The sequence below is a fragment of the Lathyrus oleraceus genome, chromosome 5, assembly GCF_024323335.1.
Source record: "Lathyrus oleraceus cultivar Zhongwan6 chromosome 5, CAAS_Psat_ZW6_1.0, whole genome shotgun sequence".
Classification (NCBI taxonomy): Eukaryota; Viridiplantae; Streptophyta; class Magnoliopsida; order Fabales; family Fabaceae; genus Lathyrus; species Lathyrus oleraceus.
Genome location: NC_066583.1, coordinates 7,107,724 through 7,120,359, shown reverse-complemented (window position 1 = coordinate 7,120,359; position 12,636 = coordinate 7,107,724). Strand labels below are relative to the sequence as shown.

The 12,636-nt window shown below is 40.1% G+C and overlaps 1 non-coding gene across 1 annotated transcript; it reads right to left on the bottom strand.

Annotated features, from left to right (window-relative positions):
• Positions 1 to 3,032: 3,032 nt before the first annotated feature.
• On the bottom strand, positions 3,033 to 3,139 carry LOC127088999 (small nucleolar RNA R71). Its single transcript, XR_007790781.1, has one exon. It is a non-coding gene; the product is annotated as a small nucleolar RNA R71 (small nucleolar RNA).
• Positions 3,140 to 12,636: the final 9,497 nt, after the last annotated feature.

Sequence of the window (12,636 nt, the reverse complement as noted above, 5' to 3'; positions counted from 1 at the left end):
CACTAGCATGATACTAATCCTTCAGAGGAAATGTAAATGTTGGATCCTCGGCCACTTTAATATGAACATGGGAGGCGCATGTCCTTGAAGGGGTCAAACCTCCCTCTTTAGAGAAGTTTGATGGGTGTAGTGATCCTTATAAGCATATTGCCTCCATCAATCAAATGTGGTGTTGTATTTGTAAAAAGCCTCGTATACGGAGATGTCCTTAGACCGCCTTAGAGGAGGCGACTATATAATATTGACCAAAGGGAGATATCTCCTAACCTTGTGGTTGCTCATTGCCTTTACGTGGGAAACATAAGATAAAACTCTTCTTGGGCAGATATAAAGTCAAGTCATTAACTGACCCACGACTCCCTTAGGAATAGGGATTTGATTTTCCACCATTTACTTAGTGGACGATGACCTTTTCCAATAAAAACTTAGGACCTACTCCCTTCAAGGGGAGAAATACAAATCATAATCGACAAACCCTAAGTGATACACATTATCCACACCCTAAAGAGCACAACATTCACTAAAGTGTTAACACACGACTGCCAGTAACTATGCGCTTGCTACCAAGCATCACCGATCATCCACAGGGCCTCTCACCTTATGTGAGTAGGTATCATAGACTACCTCAAAACATCTTTGTATGAGGCTTTTCATTGTTGTGGTCAAACCCTAACCATCATACTGTGTTACAAACCTACTAAGGCCTCTGAGTCTCCATGTCCTTGCATGGGGAACATGCATACTTGTACTTTTTGACAAGTACAATGGTGCCCATTGTGGGGCTTGATAACACGAAAATACATCAGATATTTGCCTTGATTTACACTCAAAGATCATACCACTTTAGTTAATATTCCAATTATTCCGCAAGTATTCGAGTTATTTTTGCAGGTATTTAAATCTCCAAGCATTAATGAGCAAAATGTAGAAAAGGAAGAAAAAGAAGAAGAAACAGATGAGAAAGCGCAGAAAAAAGCAGAAAAAAAGAATGCAGAATTTGCTGATGTGACGACCGTCACAAGCTGCATGACAACCGTCACGGCGCAGCCTGTGACGACTGTCACAGGCCCATGACGAGCGTCACATGGCCAGATTTTACGCTTTGAAACAGTCATCAGAGGCATCCAAACATGCCTAAATTCTCTCCAACAGAATGGCTCCCCCGTGGACTCCTCATTCAAACAGTCTTCCTTAATTTTCTCAACTGCCAAGACCTACCAAAGAAATATATAAAGGACATAAGTTGGAAAAATTGGGGAACGTCTACACTTACGCTCTACAATTGATTTTTTTAGAGCATTCTAGCTTTTTAGTATTTTCTTTTCAGCAACTTTGTTTCTGTTGTCTTAATTCATTTACCATTCCTTTTAGAATTCCCGTTTTCTCTTTTCCTTTCCGTTTTCCAGTAGCCATAGTAGTAGTTTCCTACATTGGGGAACTACTACACTCTATTTAATTTAGTAAGCAATTACATTGAAGAAGTAGAACCCTACCGATTTGTGGAGGACTGCTCAAGTACTCCAAGATTCGTCGTACTCTGTTAATCCAATTGCCAGGTTTTTATTCAATTATTATTATCATTATTTTGTTGTTGTTATAATTATGTTTGTTGCACTGTTAATCTGTTTATGCTATGTGTTTGCGCCATTTAACATGTCCGGCTAAAGTACCAGTATCGGTATGTAGCAATTTAATTAGATGGGATTTTATAATAATCGATGAAAACTCTTTTTCTCAAACAATCTTTTAGGCTGAGGTTTTTAATTTAAATTTAATTAACTTTGTCACAAAAGTGAGAAGCTATTTAATATGATTTTTCCACGAGAGTGGGAAATTAACTAAGGTGAGAACCAACAATCGCGAGAGCGTGAGGCTCGGCCTGGATAGTAAAAATTAGGCATTGAGTTTAAAAACAGCGAGAGCACTTTAAAGCAATTAGAACTTATTTATTTTCAAAAAGTAATTTTAACTTCAAATGGGACAGCAAGAGCGTACATTCTAACTTAAAACTATAGGCTAAATCAACAACCACGAGAGTGTGAGATAAAGTCTTTTAAAAAAATATTTTCTACTGAAAGATATTTGGCATTTAAACTAATCACCGGTGACTTATCGAATCCCTGACAATGAATGTGTTGCATACTGATTCCTTCCATCGATTCTTTCTTAAAACTAAATTTCTCTTAGATTTAATAGTCTGCACCCGAACTTCTATTAATCATTCCCTTAGCTAAACATAGTAACGTTAGTAACACTAGTTTGACCATAGGTTCCTGTGGGTTCAATATCTTTTAAAACAAAAACGACTGGACTGTGCACTTACAGTCAAGTACCCGACAGACTATATTTTATATATAGCCAGATCAAGCATCAAGTTTTTGGCACCGTTGTCGGGGACCCATTTTAGTCGAATAGTGTGATTCTTTCATTGCACGGTATAGACTAAGGTAAAAATAAAAACTAATTTACTCTCCCTTATTTCCCCGATTGTATGCCAAGTACTCGCTCACAAGGCGATAACTTAGCACCACCAATCCCAGAATTAGAGTGTTTCTTATATGTAAGACGCCGAATACAAGAATATCAACAAAAGTACGATATCCCCGGCATCTTCTCTCTTACTAAACCAGAAGAAAAACCAACCATGGTTGAAGAAGGACCACCGAATCATCCTCTTAAATTCTACGATACCTCGTCCTAACAAGAACCTCACAACAACATTGCTACCCCCGCTATCAATCGAAACGATTTTGAGCTGAAACCCTCATTATTATCAGCCGTCCAACAACATCAATTTGCCGGAAATCCTATGGACGACCCTAATGAACACCTGACCAAGTTTGTGCAGTACACAAACACTGTAAAGGCGAATGGTGTATCTCAAGATGCGATAAGACTGCGCCTCTTTCCTTTCTCACTAAGAGACAGCGCGTGGGCTTGGTTTGGAATCCTTACCCTCCAACTCCGTTACAACATGGGAAGAATTGAAGAATGTTTTCTTATCCCGATATTTTCCGCCGAGCAAAACTGCTATGTTGAGAGCTCAAATCAACGGATTTCGAAAAAAAGATGTGGAATCTCTCTATGAAGCGTGGGAGAGATACAAGGACATGATGAGGATATGTCCACATCACGGTCTCGAAGAGTGGGTGATCATTCACACATTTTACAATGGGCTTCTGTATAACACAAAACTGACAGTAGACGCTGCCGTGGGCGGTGCACTTATGGACAAGCCATACAACAAAGCCTATCAACTCATTGAAAACATGGCCCAAAACCATTACCAATGTGGAGGTGAAAGAACTTCAGTAGAAAAGTCCCAAACAAATGGTGGAATGTACGAAATCAGTAGCCTTGACCATGTTCATGCCAAGGTAGATGCCCTTGTTCAAAAATTAGACAACTTGACCATACCACCCGCAGCCACCGTGGCAGCTGTAACTCCAAACTGTGAGTTATGTGGAAACCCTTGACACATTGCACAAGAATGTCAGATATTAGCAGGAGTCCCAACTGATCAAGTAAATTACGCACAAGGAAATCCCTATTCGAATACCTACAACCCAGGTTGGAAAAACCATCCTAATTTTTCGTATAAGAATAACAACGCCCTGTATGCACCTGGCCAAGCACCAGTTGTTCCGCCTGGATATCAAAAGCCAACTAATAATGCTCCTAACATGCCTAGGAAGTCAAATATCGAATTAATGATGGAAAGCTTCATAGCTACCCAAGCTCAAACAAACAAAGACTTCTTGAACCAAAACATACATACTAGCGAGCAGCTTAAACAACTAGCGAGCAAAGTAGACGCCTTAGCCACCCACAATAAAATTCTTGAAACACAGATTTCACAAGTGGCTCATCATCAAGCATCTACAGTCGCTCCAGCTGGAACATTTCCTGGACAGCCGCAACCTAATCCAAAAGGACATGCAAATGCCGTTATACTGAGGAGTGGAAAAAAAATAGACGGACCTGTGGATCCAAGACTCCAAAACCCTGCCATGTACCAAAAACCAGACAAAACCTCAACTGAGCAGGTGAATGAACCAAAGGAAATAGAAGATAATACCCGAGAGGCCGAAGAGAAAGAAAAACCTTATGTGCCTCCACCTCCTTATAAACCACCCATTATGTATCCTCAAAGACTCACAAGTTCTAAAACTGCGAGTCAATTTAGGAAATTTGTTGAACTTCTGAAGAAACTAAATATTACAATACCCTTTACATAAGCCATCACACAAATTCCCTCTTATGCCAAATTTCTTAAGGAAATCCTATCCAATAAGAAAAAGATTGAGAATAACGAAACAGTTACACTTACTGCCGAGTGTAGCGCAATAATCCAAAATAACATGCCTCCCAAACTAAAAGACCCAGATAGTTTTCCATACCCTGTGTCATTGGAAAATTCGTCATAGACAAAACTTTATGCGATCTAGGAGCCAGCATTAGTGTAATGCCCTTAACCATCTGTAAAAGGCTCAGTATGGGAGAATTAAGACCAACCAAGATGTTTGTTCAATTAGCTGACCGCTCAATCAAATATCCTATCGGTATACTAGAGAATGTCCCCGTACGTGTAAGACAATTCTATATTCCTACAGACTTCATAATCATGGACATCGAAGAAGATGCCAGTACATCTATCATACTAGGAAGGCCATTTGTGGCTACCGCCGGAGCCATAATAGACGTAAAGAGAGGTAAGTTGACATTCGAAGTTGGAGAGGAAAAGGTTGAATTCATCTTGACCCAATTCTTACAAGCGCCAACTATAGACGACACCTGTTATCTACTTGATGTCATATACGAGTGCGTGAGAGAGATGGAGATGCAAGAAACCACATATTCTGATATAATGAAAATCCAAATCCCTCCAATCTTTGAAGACGATAATTGGCATGAACCATACCAAAATGAAAGTCTAAGAGAATGCTTAGCACTTACACCTAACCACATGTCATGCCCAAAGAAACCTAACTTGGAATTAAAAGCACTACCAAAGAACCTAAGTTACGAATTCCTAGACACTGAACTGAAAAGACCAGTAATAGTCAACGCTGACTTGGGACAGATGGAAACTGAAAAGTTACTATATGTCTTAAGAAAATATCCAACTGCGTTAGGATATAACATCATTGATCTAAAAGGGATAAGTCCTTCTATCTGTATGCATCATATTATGCTGGAGGAAGATTGTAAAACCTCTAGAGAACACCAGAGAAGGATCAACCCAATCCTAAGTACGGTAGTCAAGGATAAAGTAAAGAAACTACTAGATGCTGGAATCATATACCCGATCTCCGATAGTCAATGGGTTAGCCCCGTTCATGTAGTACCCAAGACAGGGGGTGTTACAGTCGTTAAGAATGAGAAGGGCGAGTCCATAACACAAAGAGTTGTGACCGGAAGTAGAATGTGCATCGACTATAGAAAACTAAACAAAGCCACTCGAAAAGATCATTTCCCTCTACCCTTCATTGACCAAATGCTTGAACGATTAGCTAAGCATTCTCACTTTTGCTATCTAGACGATTATTCAGGATTCTTTCAAATCCCAATCCATCCTGACAACCAAGAAAAGACTACCTTCACATGCCCCTATGGTACATTCGCTTACCGACGAATGCCATTTGGATTATGCAACACTCCCGCAACATTTCAAAGATGCATGATGGCAATCTTTGTCGATTTTATAGACGACATCATGGAAGTCTTTATGGATGACTTTTCTGTTTGTGGGCAGAGTTTTGAAGGATGTCTATCAAACCTTGAAATGGTACTCGAAAGATGCGTGAAAGTAAACATGTTTTAAACTGGGAGAAATGCCATTTCATGGTTCAACAAGGAATCGTGTTAGGTCACGTGGTATCTGATAGAGGAATTGAGGTAGACAAAGCTAAGATCGAAATCATAAAGAACCTTCAACCTCCGAAAACCGTACGAGAAATACGAATCTTTTTAGGACACGCCGGTTTCTACCGACGTTTCATCAAAGATTTCTCGAAAATCACCAAGCCACTTACGGGTTTATTAATGAAAGACGCTGAGTTCATCTTTGATGAAAAATGCTTAACAGCGTCAACCAACTAAAAACATCTTTAATCACCGCACCCATAATGCAACCACCTGACTGGAGATTACCTTTCGAAATCATGTGTGATGCGAGTGATTACGCCGTAGGCGCAGTACTAGGACAAAGAAAGGATAAGAAGCTTCATGCTATTTACTATGCAAGTAGAACACTAGATCCAACCCAAATGAACTATGCCACCACTGAAAAAGAACTTCTAGCTGTCGTGTTCGCTTTGGACAAATTCCGTTCCTACCTGGTAGGGGCGAAAATTATCATCTATACCGACCACGAAGCTATTAGATATATGTCAAGTAAGAAGGATGTCAAACCAAGAATTTTAAGATGGATCCTTCTCTTACAAGAATTTGACTTAGAGATAAAAGATAAGAAAGCTACTGAAAACGTAGTAGCAGACCACTTATCACGAAGGGAATAAACCTGAACAAATTCCAATTAATGATGATTTCCCTTACGAACGACTCATAGCCAAAATGGAAAGCGATATTGTAACACCTCAAAATTTGCCCTCCTCTCTTGGGACTAGCTTAGCATGTTGCATTTCATTTTTAGGTCATTAGGCATTGCATATTTGCATATCATATGGCAACATTGAGCAAGTCATCCTCCTAAGTCTTGATTAGAAGATAAAGAGGTTAAGAGATGCAAGCTAGGGTTTCATTGAACTGATCATTAACCATCTGAGGATGTGTGATTCAAATTAGGGTTTCTTGATTGTCAAGGAGATGGGGTTTTCAATGGATATGGGGATCATCATATGATTATATTGAGATTATGGAGGCTAGGGTTTCATCATTGAGCCATGGCATCAGGAGTTTGAGGCTCAAGTTCATCAGTCAAGCTGAAATTCATCTATCAGTCAGAAAAAGTCAACTGTGGTCAACTGTGCCTGAATTGATGGATTTGGAGGTGGGAGAGAGTTAGAGACACTTCATTCATGTCTAAACAAGTTTCATTTGACATTTCAAACATCAAGAATGAAGAAAATAAAGTCAGATGAAAACTTTCCAAAAATAGAAAGTGACTTGTAATTGAAAATTGCCAAAAATGGAAAGTTTTTCTCCTCAAAATTACATGTCCAAAAATGCTTCAAATGAAATTTTGTTCAACATGAAAGTTGTAGATCTTGCTCTCACCTTTCCAAAAAGTCCAAGAACATGAATTTCTCATGTGTGGTTGGCAAGTTATGGATTGATCATTGTCCAAAAAAGTTGAATTTCAAAGTGGCATAACTTTTGATTCACAAGGCCAAATGGAGTGAGGTTTATTTGAGCAAAATTCTTTTGATGTCCTCTATCCAAAACAAGCATTACATGTCATGAAAACTCATCACATAAAAAGTCCATTTTTCAAGTGGACCAATTTTGAAAAAAGGAGGGAAAAAGGTATTTTTGAGAAATAAGCCTTGTTTTCACATGATTCCAATTGCATTAGCTCACCAATACCATTTGAAACTTGCTGCAACGAAAAAAATCTACTGTTACATTGGATTTGCATAAGTGAGGGTGGATTGGCTAATTACCATTTAGCATAAAAGTGCATTTTCACTAATCACTCACATTTGGCTAAACTTGATTAACAAAATGGATTAGTGCATCATATAAATGGTTAATCATAACTGTTTTTGAGATTAACATTCATTCATCTCAGATCTAGATCCAAAATTGCACAATTCTCTCAACTTTTCATCTTCATTTTTTTGCAATTTCTTCACAAGCCTAACAAAGATCTTCATTGTTTCATCATCTACAATCATTGTTGAAGCTAATTGAAGCAAGGAATCATCACTATCAAGCCAATTCATGGAATGTTAAAGAGAGGTGCATCAATGGCAGTTCAAGATTTGAGCTAGATCGTGCGTGATTGAGCAACAAACTTTGTTCCATTCATCTTCCACATCATCAAAGCACATCTGTTTTCGTGTTCCAAGGCCAAACAACATCAAATTCACAACTGTCTTCAAATTAAGGTCAGTTTTCGAATTCAATGATTCATGAAATTGATTGATGATTTGGATAGATCTTGTTTAGTAGAGAATTATGCAGTTTGTATCACTAAATTTGGTTGAGAAATGAGAGAGTTATGTGAATTTGAAGTTTCATACATGAAGATGTTTGCATTCGATTCTTTTAATCTAGGAAGAGTTAGGTCAAAATAATTATAGATTCATGATGTACACTGTGAGACCTTTCCATTGATATAAGGTTTGTGTGGTTTGATGACAAAAAGTTCTTGAGTGATGAAGGTGATGAACGCATGATGAACACGTGAGAAATTTCCAGAAAAGTGGCTTTGATCTTCATTTTCGTTACTGTTCATGAAGCTTAGTGTTAGCGCGCGCGTTTTTAAAGCCATACAGGCTTCGATTCCGTGCCATGCATATTCCACCTTCGGCCTTTTGTTTTTTTCTCATATGCTTCATGTTTCACCATGACTCCATTCCATACATTTTTTATTTTTTCTTCCAATTGAAAAAAATCATAACTCATGAAATACAACTCCAAATTGCATGATTATTTTTTTGAATTGTTAATCATGTTGTGTACTTTTTTATGGACATTTTTTCAAGATTTATGCACGGTTGGATTTTAAAAATGCTTAGGGTTTATTTTCACATGTCCTTTCTTGCACCATGCTTACTCTTTTGATCATGAAATGATGATAGCTAATTAGAAATTCTTGAAATTTTGCATGCTTATTCTAGAGACCTTAATGGACATTTTGGCTTTGAGTTTTCTATTTTTGAGTTCCTGGATTGTGAGATATGCTATGATCTTTAGAGGTGTGACAATTTGTGTCACACCATTTCTTGTGCAACTTCTTGATTTTTGTTTCCATGCCATATGAACTTGGATTGAGCTGAATTTTTTCATGATGATGCTTAGGGATGTTAGGTTCACATGTGAAGTTTTATGGAATTTTTGGATGTGTTTCCAATTTGATTGAGAATTTCCTTTCTGTTTGACCAAATGTGGACCTTTTGTGAGTCATGTTTTTAAATGTTTTGTGAAATTCTTGATATGTATTGGATGGACTTGAAATTTTGTGGAGTGATTATAGACACATTAAAGTTTGTCATGGTTTTGGTTTGGTGCATTTATCATGTTCCTACACTGTTTTATGCTTGCTTGAAGTTGATACATGATATTGTGCCTTGTTTGGACTTGTATGAGCATGCTTTAACTTGATGAATTTAATTGACTTGCTTCCCATTGTCCAATTGACTTGAAATTTGGTGTGATTGACATGTAATGAATGCTGTTCAGCTGTGAATGTTTTGAGGATTTATTGAATTGTTTTGGATTGAGTTTGGATTGGATCTTTCTGTTTGGTCCTTTGAGGTTCTAAATTGCATGCTTTGTACTCTTTGCCTCATGAAATGATAATGGTTGATGATATGAACATGAGACCAAAGAGCACAATTGCTTATACTTGATGATGTGCACTCAATTGGGATTGGTTTATTGCTTGTTTATGACTAACTTGAGTTTGTTTTGTAGGCATTGAGACTTATGCTTAGGCCTTGTGGCTTGCACCTTTGTGCATTGATGCTTGTTATCTGTTTGTGCTGTGGACTTGTAATTTTCTGTTTGACTGTTTATGCTGAGTACTGATTATGTTAGATTGATTTCAGGTACCTTAGTTGCTATAGTTCATTGTGAACTTGCTTGTGCTGCTGCTTGGTTGTGTAAACCAATTGAGGTAGAATCACTAACTCCATGTAGTCTGGAAGACCTGGCCTGTTACTTGGCCAGGCACCTGTCTGAAGTCCTCCTTAAGAGGCGATGTTTGTGCTTGTTTATTTTTGTCCCCAAGCAGTAAAAGACCTTTGTTAAGGCAATTGGCAGACACAAGAGGTGTGTAGTCTACCTCCTGCTATTCTGTTGAGTCGTCCCTTGGCTCACATCACATGTTGATGCCTTGTGGACATTAACCCAAGATCCATGTACAGTTGTACAGTTGAGTCAGTGTCACAAGTGTAGAAGGGTTCCCACTTTCTGGACCCACACTTCTTTGTCTGAAGCTCTCCCTGGCCAGGGATAAGAGATGTGAAGCCCGATCTTCACTCACCTTTCATCAGCTTCACCCTGACTCTCAATGTCAGGGTTAAGAGCTAACATCACCCTGATACAGTTGACTTGCTTTGGCAGTCTAACCCTTGTTTGAGCCACCTCTGTCTGTATATAGTGTGTGCTATTTGTGATTGTTTGCTTTGATTGATTTGCCTGTTTAGGTTTAGCTTGCTACCTGTGCAAGTTAGGATAGAAACCATAACTTAGGGATGATATGCATGATAACATCTAGGCTCGAGTCCAGCTCCCTAGTAGTGTGTCTCCCTTTGTATCTGGTTAGAATTTCTTTCCCGTTCAGGGGAACTACGTCGCCCTGATCCTCATACCAGATGAGGTACGTAGGCAGGAGACCGTGCGAGGTCTCTCCGGGCACCCTTTTTCTTTTTTGTGTGTGTTCGCTTGACAGTTGCTAGGCTCGAGTTCCCGACTCCTTAGTAACTTGTTGCTTGTTTGTTCTTGTGTGTGTAGGAGATGGATGTAAGCCCAGCCATTGGCATTCCGTATCCTCTTGTTGTGTGCTTGGAGTCCGGTATAAGTCCATCAAGTGGCATCTGGTTTCCAGTGTGGGTGTGTTTGGTTCGGAAGCTGATGTAAGTCCAGCGATTGGCGTTCGGGTTCCATGTTTGCCTTTTGTGCGTGTGTTTGTTTCGGCGTGCGTGAGCCGAACTACGGCAGCTCTGATTCTCGTTCCAGACGAGATACATAGGCATAGGATGCGATATCCTAGCGAGCCCTCTCCCCTTTTCCTCCACCTGTGTTGTCTTCAGTGTGTGTGTGATGTTTGTTTTAGCAACCTTTTCTTTCTTTTAGAGCGTGGATCCCGTCGAGTACGACGGACGTGAGGGGTGCTAATACCTTCCCCTTGCGTAACCGACTCCCGATCCCATTCTCTTTGGTCGCGAGACCATGTCTTTTCCAGGTTTACTTCGAGCGTTTCCTTTCCCTCTTTTGGGATAAATAACGCACGGTGGCGGCTCTGTGTTGTTTAGTTTCAGCCCGCCGGTTGTTTTTCGCGGATGCGACAGCTGGCGACTCCACTGGGGACTTACAAGATGTTGACCTGTGCTGGTCCATCTTCCCTAAGCGAGTCTCTCTTAGCGCTCTAGGATAGGGTTTAGGTTGCTTTTGTGGCTCTATTTATTGCATTTATTATTCTGATTGTGTATATATTTGCATAAATGTTTGCATGCATCATACTATCATGTTGCCGTCCTCTGTGCAGGTGGTTCCTCTATTTTGGGGTGGGTGTTCTGAGTGGGGCTAAAACCCAGGCCCGAGTATACACCTAGGATTAGTGTGGTCTCACGTTCCTCACATGTTGGTTGGGCATGTTGTTGCAACGTGACATACCACAAGCCGGACGAGGTTCATCTGAGAGTGCTCTTCCTCAGTGGGGTTTTCCACTTTGGTTGGGTTACCTCTTTTGAGCTATTGACTTCGGTGACCGATCATTTCCCGGATCTTTGGTTTAGACAATCTTAAGGGAGCTACAATGGCACACCCGAAAGGGCAAACCCATTGAGTATCTCTGCCCGATTGTCGAGACTATTATCCGCCTTAGGATGACCTGATTAGAATTTACCTGGGAGGGGAGGGTGATTCTTACAGATGCATTGTTCTGTTGGTGACTTTGTTGGTGACTGATGGTTCCGTTGATCAGAGTCCTATTTATAAGTCGGATTTATGGCCATTTATTTCTGAGACGCCGGAGTGCTGTCCGCGTTATTTATCAGTGGGGATCCGTTTATTTCAGGATTCCCCGGGCCGATTCAGAGGATTGTGGTTATCTGCTCAGAGATTGTCTGGTGATGATGGTGATGTATCTTTCAGTTCCGTTTATTTCGGAACTCCCAAGTCGGATTTGTGATTGCTCAGTACCGCAGATGGTTGTGATCGATCCAGAGATCGGGGCTCAGTACAACAGATGATCAGATGACATGGAGGATGGCACAGTGCATTGCATTCACGCATCAACATCATCCACATTTTGCATTCATCGGCATTTAACTCATGTCTATCCATACTCAGGGCACATTCTCGATTGAGATTCTGGTTGAGAGACATCTTGATGTCAGAATGTTATTGTCAAAATATTATCTGTCTCGATGAAACCAGGATCGAAAGACAGAAGCTTCCTCGCATGGATAGACGTTGCATTCATGCATATTAACCTGTTTGTTGTTTTGTAGGTGTCAGTATCTAACCGGTGCGCACAGCTTTTCCGCTCAGATACCCTGCTAGACTCAACAAACCCAGACGGATGGATCCACCCAACGCCGACATTCTCGAACTAAAAGAGATGATGAGGGAGTTGTTCAGTGTTGTGCAAGGGCTTGCCTTGGGACAGAAAGCCATGGCGAAGAGATTGGAAAGGATTGAAGGCTGGATGATCAAGGAGAAAGTTCAGGGAAAGGTTCCGTCATCCGAAGTAAACAACCCCTCTGGCGCCGTGGTAAGGAA